This window comes from Balaenoptera physalus (genome assembly GCF_965194825.1).
Source record: "Balaenoptera physalus genome assembly, chromosome: 6".
Taxonomy (NCBI): domain Eukaryota; kingdom Metazoa; phylum Chordata; class Mammalia; order Artiodactyla; family Balaenopteridae; genus Balaenoptera; species Balaenoptera physalus.
Window position 1 is genome coordinate 107,416,549 of NC_138885.1, and position 18,721 is coordinate 107,435,269.

The window sequence follows — 18,721 nt, forward strand, 5'->3', positions numbered from 1 at the left end:
AACCTGGGCCTCTGGAACCTCAATATACTTTTCATTCCACCAAGCCATAATTCTTGCCTCTTTTTCTGAATCACATCACTTCTGGTCAGGAAGGAATTGATCTAGCCTGGTTCCCTTCTGTTGTCATTTCAGTTCAGGCACAGACATTTATAAAGAAAAAAGAATCATGTCATATCTTGGGACATAGCAGATTATGACCCAGTCATGTGGTACAGGGCCATCGAGAGGGCCAAGACCTGGAAACTAGACCCTTCCATGGATAGGGAGAGAGCCAGCCAGAAGTGTACATTATGTCCAGTCTGGCAGGAAGAATTTGGTTTGCAGAGGAAACAGCTCTGAGAGAGGTGGCAGTCCAGGGAGGCATGAGGGTTGAGAGCCAATCGTCAGGCTGGGAAAGGGGACCAGGAATTCAGGAGCAGGGCAGACTAAGACCTACAGACCAGCCGGCAGCCTGGCAGGGACCAGTGTGGTCTCAGCATCCCTCAAGGCTGGTGTTAGAATCAGGACTCTGGACTGGCACAGAAAAGCACAAGCATAGCCCTACAGGCACTTGGCCACAAAGCAAGTGACTAAAACTGTGACCAGGTGCTGGGAATCTACTTATCAAGAATGGCATACGAAGTGAGTACTGGCTTGGAGTCAATACAGAGTCTCTGTTATCAGAACCAGGGCACAGAGTCCAAGTGAAGTGAGCAGAATAAGGGACAGTCTTCCAAATCCCAGGATTCTGGGCCAGATCATCATTTCTTGACATCATTTCTGTTTCAGGTAAGAATTGGTTCAAAAGCCTGGGATAGGACTGATCTCTTGGGTGGAGTTAGTGAGTCCCAGACATGGTGTGAGAAGGAAGCACAGACTGAACTCCAGGCAAAACCTTTCTTCCTGAAAGAATGAATGCTTGTCTGATCTGCAGGCACTACTTTGACAGCCATACCAAACAACACACATGACACACTATTGTAAGGAAACAGTTTATTTTTATCTACCATTGGGTTACAAGCACATCATTGATCCTCAATAAATATGTGTTGAATAAATAAACATCCATTTGTTTAAAACTGGCAGGTAGGCATTTTATTTTCTTAGATGGTTATTTCCATATTCTCTGCTCACATGAAAAATTTCTTAAAAAGCAATGAAAAATACAGAGAAATCAAAAAGTTACACACTGTATGATTCTATTTATATGACTTTTTCAAAAAAACAAAACCATGGAGATGTAGGGCAGATCAGTGGTTTCCAGGGGTTAGGGAAGGCAAGGGAGAGTGTGACTTTCAAGGGATGAAACTAGCATGAGAGAATTCCTTTGTGGTGACAGTAGTTCTTTCTCTTGACTGTGGTGGTGGTTATATGAACCATATATAGGATAAAATGCCATATAATTACACACAAAGACATACAAGAAAAGTAAGTGCATGCAAAAACTAGTAAAACCTGATGTCTAGTTAATGATATTGTGTTGACATTAATTTGTTAAGTGGAGGGAGGCAAAGTGACACAAAAGAAACCAGAATGGCCATGAATTGGTAATTGCTGGAGCTAGGTATATGAAGGCTCTTTGTACTATTCTTTCCACTTTTGTATATGTTTGAAAAATTCTAGAGTAAAGAATTTTAAAATAATAAAACTTTAAAGCAAATACAGAGACCCCCATTTGAGAACTCTTATTAGCTGGCCCACTTGTTACTAGCAGCTTCCTAACATGGAATTAAATATGCATATAGGTATACATCCTATATCACATTTGGCAAATCCAAGCAGCTTCTCCACAACTGGTCATGAAAAACATAGTCATAAGGACAAAGGCATAAAGCAAATACAAATTTGAAATAAACATTTTTTTCTTGGTCACAGTGTTTGGGGAGCTGTAAAAGCTACAGCTAACTTGCTTGTCACTTCCTCCCTAACAGCAATGAATTTGGTGCCTGATTTTTTCTAGTAGATCTTCTTTCATCAGCCTTTCCGGTCATTTTTATTCCCTTTCACTTTAGCCTTGACCTCTAATTCACTGTTTTGGAAAAGAAAAAAAAAATAGAATTCAGTGCATGTTTATTCCAAGAATCCTGCTTATTTCCTTCCTTATATTTTCCTATGTCTTCCTCCCTAGAGAGGTCCTGACACAGGACCTGGTTACTACATATTCTTATTTTATAAACTTTGACTGAGGACCCTCTGTTGCCATTTTCTCATTTATTCCTAACGGTCACCCAGCGTGGTAATAATATTGACCCCATTTTACAGATAAGCAATCTGAAATTTAAAGATTTCCACTGGAAACTGCAAAGGTTATACTGGATAAAGTGAAAGATAAATTTCTTGTTCAAGAATAAACTGACTCAGCCCTAATTTTTCTTCATTGGATCACTCTAAAATTCATTTTGAGAGCTCTAAACCATCATTTAGGAAACCCATGGCTGAATGTGGGATTTCTTTTCTTTTTTCTTTTGTCTCTCTTTTAATGAATGAGAAAACTGTGCTACAACAATTAACTCAACTTAGGCTATATGGAGTGTTTTGCAAAAGATTTTTCTATGTAAAGTAAATTAGTTAATTATATCCCATCTCTCTTTTTTTAATTTCTTTTTATTGAAGTATACTTGACTTACTATGTTGTGCCAATCTCTGCTGTACAGCAGAGTGACTCAGTTATACACATACAGACATGCTTCTTTTTATATTCTTTTCCATTCTGGTTTATCACGGGATATTGAATATAGTTCCCTGTGTGCTACACTAGGACCTTATGGCTTATCCATCCTGTATGTAATAGTTTACCTCTGCTGATCCCACACTCCCAGCCCATCCCTCCCCCACAACCCTCCCCCTTGGCAACCACAAGTCTGTTCTCTGTATCTGTGAATCTATTTTTGTTTTGTAGACAGGTTCATTTGTGCCATATTTCAGATTCCACATATAAGTGATATCATATGGTATTTGTCTTTCTCTTTCTGACTTACTTCACTCAGTATGATAATCTCTAGTTGCATCCATGTTGGTGCAAATGACATTATTTCATTCTTTTTTATGGCTGAGTAATATTCCACTGTATATATGTACCACATCTTCTTTATCCATTCATCTGTCAATGGACATTAGATTGTTTCCATGTTTTGGCTATTGTGAACAGTGTTGCTATGAACATAGGGGTGCATTTATCTTTTGAATTATAGATTTGTCCAGGTATATGCCCAGGAATGGGATTGCAGGATCATACAATAATTCTAATTTTAGTTTTCTGAAGAGCCTCTTCACTGTTTTCCATAGTGGCTGCACCAACTTACATTCTGAATGTGAGATTTCTTATAGAGGGACCAACAGCGTCTTACCTCCATGTGCATCCGCCCGCTCTTGAAGTAAGCTGGAAGAATAAATGAAGAGGAAATCTTTCTACTCACTCTTAACACACCCACTAGCCAACTCACCAAATCCCAGCATAGACTTTCTGTTCTGGAATATCCTAAACCATTCCCATAAGATTGTTGCAAAGCGAGGTTTTCCAAATGTAGTTAACATTGAAAGGGTTAAACAAAAAAAGTTTTTTCCATTTTCTAAGTGTTTACAAATTAAAAGAGGGATAGTTGTGTCCATGTGTATTATTGCGTTGAGTGCCAAACTTCCTACACAGGACCCAAATTTCTCTATGAGCTATCCATGATCACCGTGATCCACTTTCCCTTACCAGAAGGCTACCCTTTGCTTGTTGTCTTGAGGTAGGAGAAGTCTTGGAGAGTGCTCCATTCCATCTTTGCTTTTTCTGCCCTCTCTCCTTTCCTATTGTCACTTCAGTCCTTCCCCTACAACCAAACAGTGCAAGCCTGATGAGCCACTGGGACTCCCTTCCCTCCACAACTACTCCAGCCTGCACCAGACCAAGAGGAAGGGAAGAATGCTTGAGGTCTGCAGGATATGCTGGCACTCCCAGGGTAAGCCCTGGGGTCAGAGGGTCCCCAGAGACCTGCCAGAGTGACTCTCCAGACAGACCGAGAGCCAGCTGCCGAGGAAGTCTCTCCTTAATCTACAGCACCACCTTTTTTTTTTTTTTTAATATTTTACTTTTTTTTTTAACATCTTTATTGGAGTATAATTGCTTTACAATGGTGTGTTAGTTTCTGCTGTATAACAAAGTGAATCAGTTATACATATACATATATTCCCATATCTCTTCCCTCTTGCATCTCCCTCCCTCCCACCCTCCCTATCCCACCCCTCTAGGTGGTCAAAAAGCACCGAGCTGATCTCCCTGTGCTATGCGGCTGCTTCCCACTAGCTATCTATTTTACTTTTGGTAGTGTATATATGTCCATGCCACTCTCTCACTTTGTCACAGCTTACCCCTTTTGAGGAGAGGTTGTATTTGGAGAGAGTGTCAGGCAAGATCTTGATTGGAAATTGGAGCCACTAGCTCTCTGAGTAGATGGGGACTTCTACACGGCATCCCTCTCGTGCTTCTGGCTTGGAGCAGAACTGCCTATTATCTCTAAATTCTCATTCTTTTTAAAAGCTCCTATCCTCATGATCAAGCTTGTCTAAATTTGACAATAAATCCAAAGCTATCTCTTCAGCTGAAAGGAATGATATTCTTCTCAAAGAGCTTTGTGCAGGAAAGCAACCTGGACAGAAGAAAAACTATGTCTAATTCTTAAGTGAGATAATAATAATTGAAGGAAGATAAAAAAATGGCATACCAGAACTTAATGTACAACTCAGTGTACAGAGCCAACTGGAACAGGAACCAGGTTCTATAGACCATACAAATGGTCACCTCACCGTTATAAAAGAGGCCAATCATCCTCCCCTGCAGAGACCTCTTGCCCAGATTTTTCATGGAAACACAAAAGAGGACTTGCTTTCAGTTGCATGATCTGGTTTGGCAGTTTCACTCAGTGCCTCTGAGCTAAAAGTTATTTGTTCTTTTTCTTTTACCAAGTAGCCATTCTTCCTCTTTTTCTCAATGCTAGACAGTCTCTGTGCCACCTCCCACCCCGAGCTATTCTCTGCCCTTCTGCCTTGCTCTGTGCCCTCAGAGGCTGGGCCTTGAAGACAGCATTTACAGTTGGCGTGTGGCTGGGTTCAGCCAGTGGAAGGCACTGGTAGGAGATCAGAGGGCAGGGGGAAGAAAGATCGGGAATATTCTTCCCCACCACCTCCATGCTTCAGCCTGGTTCTGGGGACCTGACTGTGCCCCTACCCTCCCACAGCTCCCACCAAGTAGCCCTCCTTCCTGACCCACCTCCCACAGGGCTCCATGCCCCACGCCTTGTTCTCAGCCCTAGGGATGGCAGCAGCTTTCCCGCAGATGCTCCTCTCTGGGGGCTCAATATTCCTTGTTCTCCCCTTTAACATCTTGTGCTCACTTTCTGAAGCAGCACCATCAATAGAGTCTCTGTATTTGCACTGTCCAAGACAAGTTCTGTTTCCTGTCTGGTCTCTGCCTGCTCCAGGCATGCTCAGCTCCTTGCTGTGACTCAAATACTCCAGGCAGGACACTGCCTCAGGGTCCTTCCACATCCTTTTCCATTTCCCTGGAATGCTCATACCCCAGATTTCTGCTCAGCTCACTCCCTTGCCTCCTTCAGGTCTCTGTTTTAATGTCACCTAAAAAATGATACAATTGAACTTATTTACAAAACAGAAACAGACCTACAGAATGAGAGAATGAATTTATAGTTACCAGGGGGGAAGGTGGAGGGGGACAGTTAGGGAGTTTGGGATTGATATGTACACACTTCTATATTTAAAATGGGTAACCAACAAGGACCTACTGTATAGTACAGGGAACTCTGGTCAATATAATGTAACAACCTAAATGGGAAAAGAATTTGAAAAAGAATAGATACATGTATATGCATAACTGAGTCACTTTGCTGTACACCTGAAACTAACACAACATTGTTAATCAGCTATACTCCAATATAAAATAAAAAGTTTTTTAAAATGTTAAAAAAAATAAATGTCACCTAATCAGAGATACACTTCCGGACCACCCTCTGTAAAATGGCAGCCTCTCCTCATCCCCTTGCACCTGTCACTCTCCGCCTCTCTTCCCCTGCCCTGATTGTCCTCATAATGCTTTTTATCATTTGACATACCATATATTTTTGGTTTTTTTCTTTGTCTCTCTTCCCCAACCAGAATGGAACCTCCTTTATAGTTCATTGCTAAACTTAAACAGTACCAGGAACACGATAGGTATTTCATAAACATTTCTTGAATGAATAAATGCATTGTGTGAGCACTGCTTGACTCTTTCCTTTATAACTTCAGGCTGTGAACTCTGCATGCAGCTTTTACCCAGGACTCCCTATAGACCATCTTAGGGAATAATTACCGAATATTTCAAAAGTGCTTACACTTGTACTCAGAGATACTGGATGCAGCATAAAGAGAAATCAAGGCATAAAAGGAAAATAATTCCCGAATTCCAACAGCCACCAGGATTTGGAATCTAGAGATAAGCCTCCAAAACTGGGAGTAAGGTACATGAGTGGTCTATACAGCCAAACTAGGAATGGATGCCTTTAAGAGGCAGATCAGGAATGGGTGGGACTGGGCCGGAAAGGAAAGAAGGAGGAAAGGGTAAGTGCTTAGGGAAAGGAGCCATGCGGTGCAGTCAAAGTTTTTGTCCTTGGAGAAGTGCGAAGAAAACTCAAAACCCCACATATTTTCATACTGAGCATCCTATTTATGAGAACTTCCAACCTCCCTCATGTTGCTTAGGCAACACCTTACAGCAAGCCCTTCATCTTCTGAATAAGGAGCCTTGAGAGCTTGCACCTCTTCCTTCACAAGAGTCTAGGGAACATCTAAGAGAAGAAAGTGAGCATCTCAAAATGAAGCTCTGTTGGTCCTGAGGGAAATGTAAGATTTCATTTCATTCATTCATTCTGGCCCACCTCTGGCCCTAGCAAACACTAAGGAATAACTTAGAGATTGTAAGACTTGGACTCTTGGGCTCACCATGATCTGACCACACCTGCGCTGTATCTCCCTACTCACTCCCTGCCCCTTCCCACCCAGAGCCATGCTGGACCTCTGACTGTTCCTGGTCTTAACAAATTTTAGCCATCCTAATAGGAGTGTAGTGATATCTCATTATGGTTTTTCATTTCCCTAACAACTAATAGTGTTGAGCGTATTTTCATGTGCTTATTTTCCATCTGTATATCTTTTTTGGTGAAGTGCTTGAATTATTTGCCCATGTTTAATTTTATTATTATTAAGTTTTGAGAGTTCTTTATATATTCTGTATACAAGTCTTTTTATCAGAGAAGTGATCTGCAAACATTTTCTCCCAGTGTGTAGCTTAACTTTTTATTCTTTGAATAGTGTCTTTCAAAGAACTGAGGTTTTAAATTTTGATGAAATATAACTTACCAGTTTGTTCTTTTATGGACCGTGCTTTGCTATTGTATCTAAGAACTCTTCATCTAACCCAAAGTCATGAAGGTTTTCCCTTTTCCTCCTATGTTTTGGAAATTTTTCTGTTATCTAGTTAATTCCATTATGGTCAGAGGACATACTTTGTATGATTTCAATTCTTTTAAATCTGTTAAGATTTGTTTTATGACCCAGGATATGGCCTATCTTGATGAATGTTCCATGTGTTCTTGAAAAGAATGTGTATTCTGCTGTTACTAGGTGGAGTGCATTTAAATGGCAATTATGTCCAGTTGGTTGATGGTGTCATTCGGTTCTTCTATATCCTCGCTGATTTTCTGTCTGCTAGCTCCATCAATTACTGAGAGAGGACTTGTGACGTCTCCAACTATAATTGTGCAGTTGTCTATTTCTCTTTTTAGTTCTGTCAGTTTGTTCCTTCATACATTTTGGAGCTCTGTTGTTAGAGGCAAAACACTTAGGATTGGTATGTCTTCTTTATGAACTGATTCTTTTTTCATTATGTGATGTTTAAGGTGCCTCTTTATCCCTGGCAATTCATTTTTCTTTGGGATCTACTTTGTCTCATACTAATATAACCCCTCTCCTTCTTTCCATTGGTTGGCATTTGAGAAATCATCTTCCATCCTTTTGCTTTTAACCTACATATTTGAAAAGAGTTTTTTATAATGTAATTATTAATATGCTTGGATTTAGGTTTACCATTTTATTCTTTGTCTTCTACTTGTTCCCTCTATTCTTTTGTTCCTCTCTTTCTCCTTTCCTGCCTTCTTTAGGATTATGTGAACATTTTTCAGTATTCCATTTTAATCTATCTATTGCACTTTTTACTATACCTCTTTGTATACGTTTTTCAGTGGTTGCTCTTGGAATTACAATATACATAGTTAACTTTTCCAATCTAATTTAATTCAATATTTTACCCCTTCAAGTGGAATGTAGAAAACTTACCCCCCCATATGGGCCCCCTTACTCTCCCCATTTAATGTTTTAGTTGTCCTATGTTATATCTACATTTGTTGAAAACTCTATCAGACGATGTTATAATTTTTTGTTTTTAACCATCAAACGTATTTTAAATAACTCAATAAAAGGAGAATAGTCTATGAAATTTATCAAGATATTTATTATCTCTGTTACCCTTCCTTCATTCTTGATGTTCCAATTTTCCTTCTAGTATAATTTCTTTTCTGTCTGAAGACTTCCTTTAGCAATTCTTTTTAGAGCAATTCTGCTAGTGACAAACTTTTTTCTATTTCTTTCATCTGAGAATTTTTTATCTTGCCTTCATTCCTGGAGAACATTCTCACTGGATATAGAATTCTAGATGGACAGTTTTCTTCTTTCAGCACTTGTAAAATGTCATTTCTTCTGGCTCCATGACTTCTGACGAGTAATCAGAGAAATTCAGTTATTAGAATCATTATTCTCCTACAGATAACGTACCATTTCTCTCTTGCTACTCTCAATTTTTCTGTCTGTAATATTCAGCAGTTTAATTATGATATATTTGGGTGTGGCTTGCTTTGAATTTGCCTGGTTCAAGGTTCACTGAATTTGTTGAATCTGTAGGTTTCTGACTTCCACCAAATTTGGAAAGTTTTCAGATAATTTTTTCTTAGCCTCAAACTCTCCTTTCCTTCTGGTGCCTTGATGATATGAATATCTGACCTTTTGTTATTGTCTTACAGACCCCTGAGATCTATTCCCTATTTTTAATCTTTTTTTCTCTCTGTTGTTCTGATTAGATCATTTCTATTGATCTATCTTCATGTTTTGACTCTCTTCTGTCATCCCTATTCTGCTATTGAGTCCATCTAGTGGAGTTTTGTTTTTGTTTTGGGGTTAACAAGTTTTCTTTTCCCAAGTTCCCTCTTTTACATTTTCTATTTCTTTGCTGAGAATTTCAATTTTTTCATTCATTTCAGGAGCGATCTCCCTTATTTGTTGGAGCATTTTTATAATTAACTGCTTTAAATATTTGTCAGTGTTAGCTAGACATTGACTTCTGTTGATTGTCTTTTTCCATACAGGTTGAGGTTTTTCTGGTTCTCTGTATGCCAAGTAATTTTGAATTGTATCCTGGACATATTGAGTATTACTTTCTGAGATTTTTGGTTGCATTTAAATCCTACAAAGGATGCACTTTTTTTCATGTTAGCAAACAAGTGACTCAGTTTGTTTTAGGCCACAAGTTTTCATTAGCCTTATAAAGGTTATGGTTCCAATATCAGTTCATTTTTCAAAGACTGTGTAGTGCTGTTTACATCTATTTCACATGTATACCACCTAATGGCCAGTCTGGGACTTGGGTAGTGATATGTCCCGTAGTTCAGTTCTCAAAATCTATACATATTACTCTGGGTCAAGGCCACACCACACACAGCTCAGGGAGGTAGCCCTGGAGTTCATAAACCACCTTAAGGGGTTTCCCTGGAGTCTTAGGTTCCTGCAGGCTCCCACTGCTGCTGCTACTGCCATGGGATTACTTGGGCTAGGACAAAAGAAAATGAAGAAAATACTAAAAATGGGAAAAAAGAAAAATGAGAGATTTCTGCACTCTTTCTGAATATTAGGTGTTTTTTTCCCACTCAAGCCAGAACTAGAGGAATCCTTCTGGACCTCTCTCTGTCCACATCCCACTGCCCACTTCCAGGTTTGGTGTTGACTTAATTCAGGGAAATACTAGAAAGGGTGGAAATGATAACCTCACCTCCAAGTCAGCGCTAAAACGAATTGTAACCTTTTCCCCCGATCCACCTGAGACCATCTACTTTTCAGAGTCCTCAGATAGCTGCCCCATGCATTTTGTCCAGGCTTTGCATTCAGTGGGAGACACAGACTAGAGTGTGCTTACTCTATCTTACGCAAAACCAGAACATTTTTCTGTAATGTTTTTAAATGGGAAAAAACTTATAGTTTTAACTGTTCCCATATTTTTCTAATTAAAAATAACAATAAGACAAAGTGGCCAAAACAGTTGCCTAACCTGGATTTGTCCTTCAGAAGGATGGGTAGCTTTTCCGGCTATCTCCATGTGGCATGACTCCAGATTATTTGATAAGGACTCTAAATAAGTTCTGAGGAGAACTTCATGGAACTAACAAGCAATGCAGGCACTTCTGGGCTGTGTGAGTTTTCATTGGTTGAATAAAGCATGGCGATTATTCACCTGGGTTCCAATCTTCAAGAGTCAAGAACAGCCTGTGCTTGGAACAGCAAAACCAACCTTAACTGGATATTAATGGAGCCACTACACTTGAGTGGTTCGATAGGAGTTATGGTCCCTCTTCCAGAAGAGAATTGTAACAATGGTTGAGTACTTCTATGTGCAGGCACTGTACCGGGTATTGTTCATACATTATTTAATCTAGTCCTCACCACAACCAGAGAGGCAGGTAATATTTGCATCATTTACAGTTGTGAAATCTGAGTAAGATTAAGGCACTTCCCAGGTTCCCAGAGCTACTAAGTGGTGAGACACAATTTGAATCTGGTTCCAGTGTCTTTAATTTTCTCACACATTATGTTGCCCCTTGACGGAAGTATTTATGTTTGATTACTCTTTGTATAGCCAAGACTTTCCACCCAGTAGAACTCCTTAAATGGATTCGTTACTTTAATAACCAACACTAGCCTATATCTTGTTGGGTTTTTTCCTCCTTTTCTTCCTGTTGTTTTCCTTGCTCCCCACTGTGTCCTCCAAAGAGACCCTGAACTTCTCAAAAATCTGACATCAAACATCTGGTCATTTAGAAACATTGGAATGATTGACTAGATTTCTCAGTTTCCGTCCAGATGCTGAGCATGGTAGAGACACTGCAAGCCCTATCTAGTCCTTCCTCTGTGTCTTCACACCACAGCCAGTGCCGGGATCTGCATACAACGAGCATCTCATAAATACTGGCAGGTAGTCCAGTGCTTGGCCAATCCTTGATTCCTGTCTCCCTATTCCTGGGCACCTTCTCTTTTATCCCACCTTCCCCATGCCTCTGGAGAATCTGCACTACACTTCTAAGTTTCCATAAAAGGGATTCTTGTATCTGGAGATATTGGATGATGTGACCTTTGAGGCTGTTTCAAATGCTAACATTCTGTGCCCCTGTGATTCTAGGAAAGTAGCACCAGCTGATGGCCGGCTCTTGGGAAGAGCAAAGAGACAAGTGGCAAAACTCCCGCTCTGTGAACCAGGGGACACCCAGTGATGTGCCTTCTTTGACCTACAAGCCATCAGACCTTATTAACATACCCTAAGAAGTAGCTCTCAAAGGTGATAAGAATTATGTGGATGCGTCACAAAATGCTGATTCCCTGGCCTAGCTAACAGATTCTGAATCAATATGTGTGCTAGGTCACAGGATTCTGCAGTTTTAACAAGTGCCCACAGGTAATTCTGATACAGGTGGACCACAGCACACCTTAAGAAATCCTGGACTAAAGGAAAAGTATTAGTAGGTTGTCTTGTTTTGCACAACACTTAGATCAGCAAGCACTCAGCACAAGCGAGCTGTTGGTAATTAATTCTGGACATAAATGTTTTTGCCTAAATTAAGAAACAGAATATCTGTAATAATAATAACAACAATAGCTATGAGTTGCTTGGGGCTTATTCTCAGCTACCTAACAACGCTAGGTATGAGTACACACTATCCGTTTAATCCTCAAACCTTGTCTGGACAGGTTCTACTGTCTGAATTTCAAAGAGGACAAATTTAAAACTTAAGTGTTAATTCAAGTCACAAAGTTGGTACTTGGCTAAGCCTGGATTTGCACACAGGCTTGTGTGACTCCAAAGACAGTGCTCGCTCCACGCCACACTTCCTCTCTTCCCAGTAATGACTCTGGGGAAAAGGAAGGGTCATTATTACGTATAAGCTCTGCCTGGTATTAGCCTATCTCCCTTAAAATTAGAAAGAAATATGTTTGGTCATAAAGAAAAACCCCTGACAATGAACCGAGGGGAAGTTGGACTCTTCCATTAAATGTCTTTAACGTATAAAGGACTCAATTAAGCTTCATTCTTCCTGTAGGCAGAGAAACCGAAGCAATGATCCCTCGAAGTCTTTTTCAGGCCAAGAATTCCATTAAATGTTGCCCTCTACTAAATATCTGTCTCCATGCTAAGGGACTTTCTGCAGTCAGCTTTGCTGGCCTGTAGGTGCAAACACCTGGAAGGCAGGTGTTTGAGTTTGTAGGTGCCAGAGGACACACAGCTGAGCTGCACAGCTGAGGGGTCAGGGGAGGAAATGTCTTACACTGATGTAGCACCTTCCAACTCTCCCCAAACCCCCTTCAGCGGGGAAGTGATGGGGGGCAGGAGGTGATTGGAGGGCCACCAGCTGTGGAACAGCAGCACAGGGGAGCATTTAAGACCAGGACAGGAAGTGAAACACAGAAGGGCAGTCAGTCTCAGGAAGGGGTCGGGGGGAAGTGGAGGAGAATGGGACTAAATCTTCCTGCCTGATGCTGCTCTGGGGAAGTCCTGTTTAAACTCAGAGAGAGAGGAGTCTCTGCTTCTAGCTCTCCTAGGAGAGGTGAAAGGAGGAAAGGGAAAGAGCATTTTCCTTTCATTAAAAACCAAAAGAGTCATACAGGCAATATTTGTTTGCTCTTCCATTTCATACCCTGACCTGGAGGTTATGGGGTTCAAAGAGCCCACCAACTCTCACATGGGCAAGAAGTGGCCTCAGTTTTCTTCTTCTTCTTTTTTTAAAAATCCATTTGTATCATATTCCTAGTCTCTGATCTACCAGGAGGGGGAAAAAAAATGAGCTTCCATTCTCATAAGAGTTTTCTCCCCAGAATTGTGCCAACATTGAAGAGGCCTGTCTGATCGTAGATAATGGATTCAGCTGGCACCTGCTAGGATGTCCCTTGTGCCAGCCTGAACAATCTCTGCATGTCCAAAGTCCACCGTGCCCTGACTCCAGCCTCCCTAGATCCCCAGACCACCATTCCCTCCAAGACCAGCCTCCTCTCCAGGACACCACCAGGACCCCTCCCAACTCACCCTGGGGATGTCTATACTCTGCCTGCCACTATCTAAGACATTTGTCTCCCTCCTTTTTCCCTCCCACTCCCACCGAGAAAATCTTCTGGTGGCTTTAGTCATTTACAAAAGACAGAGAGAGACTTTGATTTCAATGTGTCTTCTATGTTCCATTCTGCAAGGAAAGGAATTAATCAAATGTAAAACTTATATAGCCTTTTTATGTGCTAAGCACTGTTCTAAGCACATTATACATGTTAGCTCATTTAATTCTCACAAAAACATTATGAGGTAGGTCCTATTGTCATCCCATTTTACAGACAAGGAAAGTGAGGCACAAAGAGGTTAAGAAACTTTACCCAGGGACACACAGCTGGACAGTGGCAGAACTGGGGTTTGAAGCCAGTCTGTCTCTATAGTCTGTGATCTATGATATAAACTCTACTTCTCAAAAATTACCTCTTTGAAACTAGAAAAGGGAGAAACACAGATTAAAACACACACAATTTAACATTTCAAAATTATTTTTCCTCACTAGGAGATAAGTGAATAAGTTTCCTAGGCGTCTCTAGATACTTGCCCAGTACCTCTGTGATACTATATAAGTTTACGTGTGCTCAAATGTCACTAGCAAAGAAAAGGACAAGAAAAGATAAAAAACAAAAAACAAAAAAAAAAAGAAGGAAGAAGGAAAAACAAGTTCTGCCTAAAAAAGATTAACCTGGACTAGACTAAATATGAAACCAGAAATAACTAATTTACTTTGAGGAGCAGGGTTAAAAGTTTCAACAAATGGTGATTGAGTTCAATTTCAAAAAAAAAGTTTCCTTTCTAAAAATGTGAGTTGAGTGATGTTTTTACCTGATACACATGTTCTCTATCACTTGTAAAGTACAAATGTGTTTTATTTTGTTTTTTTTAAAGAACTTCTACAGTTGGAGGTAGGGAGAGGGTCCACAAAAATTTCAAATAGAGCCATCAGATAGCAACATGTTTACCAAAATAAAAAGTAAATCTTGTTTCTATATCATGACGCCTGATCTCCCTCCTATTCCCTACTCAAACTTCTTGGTCCTTTGAAAGCAACATGGCACAATCTGAATCCTTTATTCTTCTCCCAAAACTACCCCCACTCCTATATTCTCCACCTTAATTTCAGCATTACCATCTTTTCAGTCTCCCAAGCCTGAAACCCAAGAGTCAGCCTGTATTTTTCTCTTTCCATCAGCCCCTAGGATCAAATCGATCTTTGAGAACTACTGAGCCTTCTTCCCAAATATCTTTCAATTTAATTTCTTCTTCATCCTCACTTCTACTGTAATGAGTTCAGGTCCCCATTATTCTTACCTAGGTGTTTTCCCACCACCTAAAACTAGTCTCTGGGACTCCTTTCTCTTCTTCTTCTAATCCCAACTCTTTCCCATTGTTACCATCATCTTATGACTATGCCATCTCTCCCATGGTTCCCGAAAACCTGTAGTAGAAGCTTGTGTCCCCATTGGCTCTCAAGGCTGGCAAAATTTGGTCCCAAGCCCACCTTACCAATTTCACTTCCTTCCTCCTGAAAACCACAGTCCCTCTGTTACAACCCACCAGACAGCCACTGTTCATGCAAAATACCCCATTCTTCTTCCTGTTCTGTATTTTTGCATGTGTAGTTTCCTCCGCCTGGAATTCACTTCTCCCTTTTCTCTGCCCAAAGCACTCCTACATGTCTTTCAAGAATCAGTTGCAATGTCACCTCTGTGATGACACCTCCCCCACTTGCCTAAGCAACTTTAGCATCCTGTATAGAATCCCAAAAGCTGCCTTTAAACATAAAGAAATAAATATAATCAAGTTGGATGTCTTCTGAACCCAGACTATGAGATCATGTACATCTGTACATCTGTAGTAACTATAAAAGGGCCTAGCACACAGAGGCAACTCCAGTTTTCTTCAATGAATAGCTGGTGTAACATTATACAAATATTACAAACTATTTTTATCAAACACAGTATCATTTTATCACATTAGAAGTCAGCATAGAGTATGTTCAGGAAAGCAGAATGCCTGGCATTGAATCCTGGCTCTACTTGCCTGCTTTCATAAATTGAGCAATCTACAATACTTAAACTCTCTATGCCTCAGTTTCCTCATCTGCAAAGTAGGATACTATTAGTACAGACTTCTAGGGGTTGTACAGAGCATTAAATGAGTTTTATGCATGGAAGGAACTTAGAATAATGTCCAGCAATTAGGACTCAATAAACTATGGTTACTATTATCAGTAACTACGGTTACTTTATTACTTTATAAAGATTACTTTACAAGATTTCATTACTAAGACCTCCTTCACATACACCCCTTTCTTTTAAATGGCCTGGAATCTAAAATCGAGCAATTCCAAGCACAGCTTTCTAATTTATATTATACTCCATCTGTCAGTGTTTTATTTGTTTATTTTTTAAAGTTTTCATTTAAAATATGCATTTTATTTCACTGAACTGCTTTCAGGATAATGCAGTTCATCGTTTTATTATACATAGCCCTTTTTTTTAACATCTTTATTAGAGTATAATTACTTTACAATGGTGTATTAGTTTCTGCTTTATAACAAAGTGAATTAGTTATACATATACATATGTCCCCATATCTCTTCCCTCTTGCATCTCCCTCCCTCCCACCCTCCCTATCCCACCCTTCTAGGTGGTCACAAAACACCGAGCTGATCTCCCTGTGCTATGCGGCTGCTTCCCACTAGCTATCTATTTTACGTTTGGTAGTGTATATATGTCCATGCCACTCTCTCACTTTGTCCCAGCTTACTCTTCCCCCTCCCTGTACCCTCAAGTCCATTCTCTATTGGGTCTGCATCTTTATTCCCAACTTGCCCCTAGGTTCTTCTGACCTTTTTTTTTTTCTTTTTTTAGATTCCATACATATGTGTTAGTATACGGCATTTGTTTTTCTCTTTCTGACTTACTTCACTCAGCATGACAGATTCTAGGTCCATCCACCTCACTACAAATAACTCAATTTCATTTCTTTTTATGGCTGAGTAATATTCCATTGTATATATGTGCCACATCTTCTTTATTCATTCATCTGTTGATGGACACTTAGGTTGCTTCCATGTCCTGGCTATTGTAAATAGAGCTGCAATGAACATTTTGGTACATGACTCTTTTTGAATTATGGTTTTCTCAGGGTATATTCCCAGTAGTGGGATTGCTGGGTCGTATGGTACTTCTAGATTTAGTTTTTTAAGGAACCTCCATACTGTTCTCCATAGTGGCTGTATCAATTTACATTCCCACCAACAGTGCAAGAGGGTTCCCTTTTCTCCACACCCTCTCCAGCATTTATTGTTTGTAGATTTTTTGATGATGGCCATTCTGACTGGTGTGAGATGATATCTCATTGTAGTTTTGATTTGCATTTCTCTAATGATTAATGATGTTGAGCATTCTTTCATATATTTGTTGGCAAGCTGTATATTTTCTTTGCAGAAATGTCTGTTTAGGTCTTCTGCCCATTTTTGGATTGGGTTGCTTGTTTTTTTGATATTGAGCCACATGAGTTGCTTGTATGTTTTGGAAATTAATCCTTTGTCAGTTGCTTCATTTGCAAATATTTTCTCCCATTCTGAGGGTTGTCTTTTCGTCTTGTTTATGGTTTCCTTTGCTGTGCAAAAGCTTTGAAGTTTCATTAGGTTCCATTTGTTTATCTTTGTTTTTATTTCCATTTCTCTAGGAGATGGGTCAAAAAGGATCTTGCTGTGATTTATGTCATAGAGTGTTCTGCCTATGTTTTCCTCTAAGAGTTTGATAGTGTCTGGCCTTACATTTAGATCTTTAATCCATTTTGAGTTTATTTTTGTGTATGGTGTTAAGGAGTGTTCTAATTTCATTCTTTTACATGTAGCTGTCCAGTTTTCCCACCACCACTTATTGAAGAGGCTGTCTTTCCTCCACTGTATATTCTTGCCTCCTTCATCAAAGATAAGGTGACCATATGTGCGTGGGTTTATTTCTGGGCTTTCTATCCTGTTCCATTGATCTCTATTTCTGTTTTTGTGCCAGTACCATACTGTCTTGATTACTGTAGCTTTGTAGTTATAGTCTGAAGTCAGGAAGCCTGATTCCTCCAGCTCCGTTTTTCTTTCTCAAGATTGTTTTTGCTATTCAGGGTCTTTTGTGTTTCCATACAAACTGTGAAATTTTTTGTTCTAGTTCTGTGAAAAATGCCAGTGGTAGTTTGATAAGGATAGCATTGAATCTGTAGATTGCTTTGGATAGTAGAGTCATTTTCACAATGTTGATTCTTCCAATCCAAGAACATGGTATATCTCTCCATCTATTTGTATCATCTTTAATTTCTTTCATCAGTGTCTTATAATTTTCTGCATACAGGTCTTTTGTCTCCTTAGGTAGGTTTATTCCTAGATATTTTATTCTTTTTGCTGCAATGGTAAATGGAAGTGTTTTCTTAATTTCACTTTCAGATTTTTCATCATTAGTGTATAGGAATGCCAGAGATTTCTGTGCATTAATTTTGTATCCTGCTACTTTACCAAATTCATTGATTAGCTCTAGTAGTTTTCTGGTAGCATCTTTAGGATCCTCTATGTATAGTGTCATGTCATCTGCAAACAGTGACAGCTTTACTTCTTCTTTTCCAATTTGAATTCCTTTTATTTCTTTTTCTTCTCTGATTTCTGTGGCTAAAACTTCCAAAACTATGTTGAATAATAGTGGTGAGAGTGGGCAACCTTGTCTTGTTCCTGATCTTAGTGGAAATGGTTTCAGTTTTTCACCATTGGAATGATGTTGGCTGTGGGTTTGTCATATATGGCCTTTATTATGTTGAGGCGAGTTCCCTCTATGCCTACTTTCTGGAGGGTTTTTATCATAAATGGGTGTTGAATTTTCTCAAAAACTTTCTCTGCATCTATTGAGATGATCATATGGTTTTTCTCCTTCAATTTGTTAATATGGTGTATCACATTGATTGATTTGCATATATTGAAGAATCTTTGCATTCCTGGCATAAACCCCACTTGATCATAGTGTATGATCCTTTTAATGTGCTGTTGGATTCTGTTTGCTAGTATTTTGTTGAGGATTTTTGCATCTATGTTCATCAGTGATATTGGCCTTTCTTTGTGACATCTTTGTCTGGTTTTGGTATCAGAGTGATGGTGGCCTCATAGAATGAGTTTGGGAGTGTTCCTCCCTCTGCTATATTTTGGAAGAGTTTGAGAAGGATAGGTGTTAGCTCTTCTCTAAATGTTTGATAGAATTCGCCTGTGAAGCCATCTGGTCCTGGGCTTTTGTTTGTTGGAAGATTTTT

General features: G+C 39.6%; 1 long non-coding RNA gene across 1 annotated transcript; it reads right to left on the reverse strand.

The window, feature by feature from the left end:
* Window positions 1–2,980: 2,980 nt before the first annotated feature.
* LOC309663492 lies at window positions 2,981–18,259 on the reverse strand. The gene is made up of 2 exons (XR_014265317.1): window positions 5,231–18,259; window positions 2,981–3,794 (listed from the first exon to the last, which is right to left on the reverse strand). It is a non-coding gene; the product is annotated as an uncharacterized lncRNA (long non-coding RNA).
* Window positions 18,260–18,721: the final 462 nt, after the last annotated feature.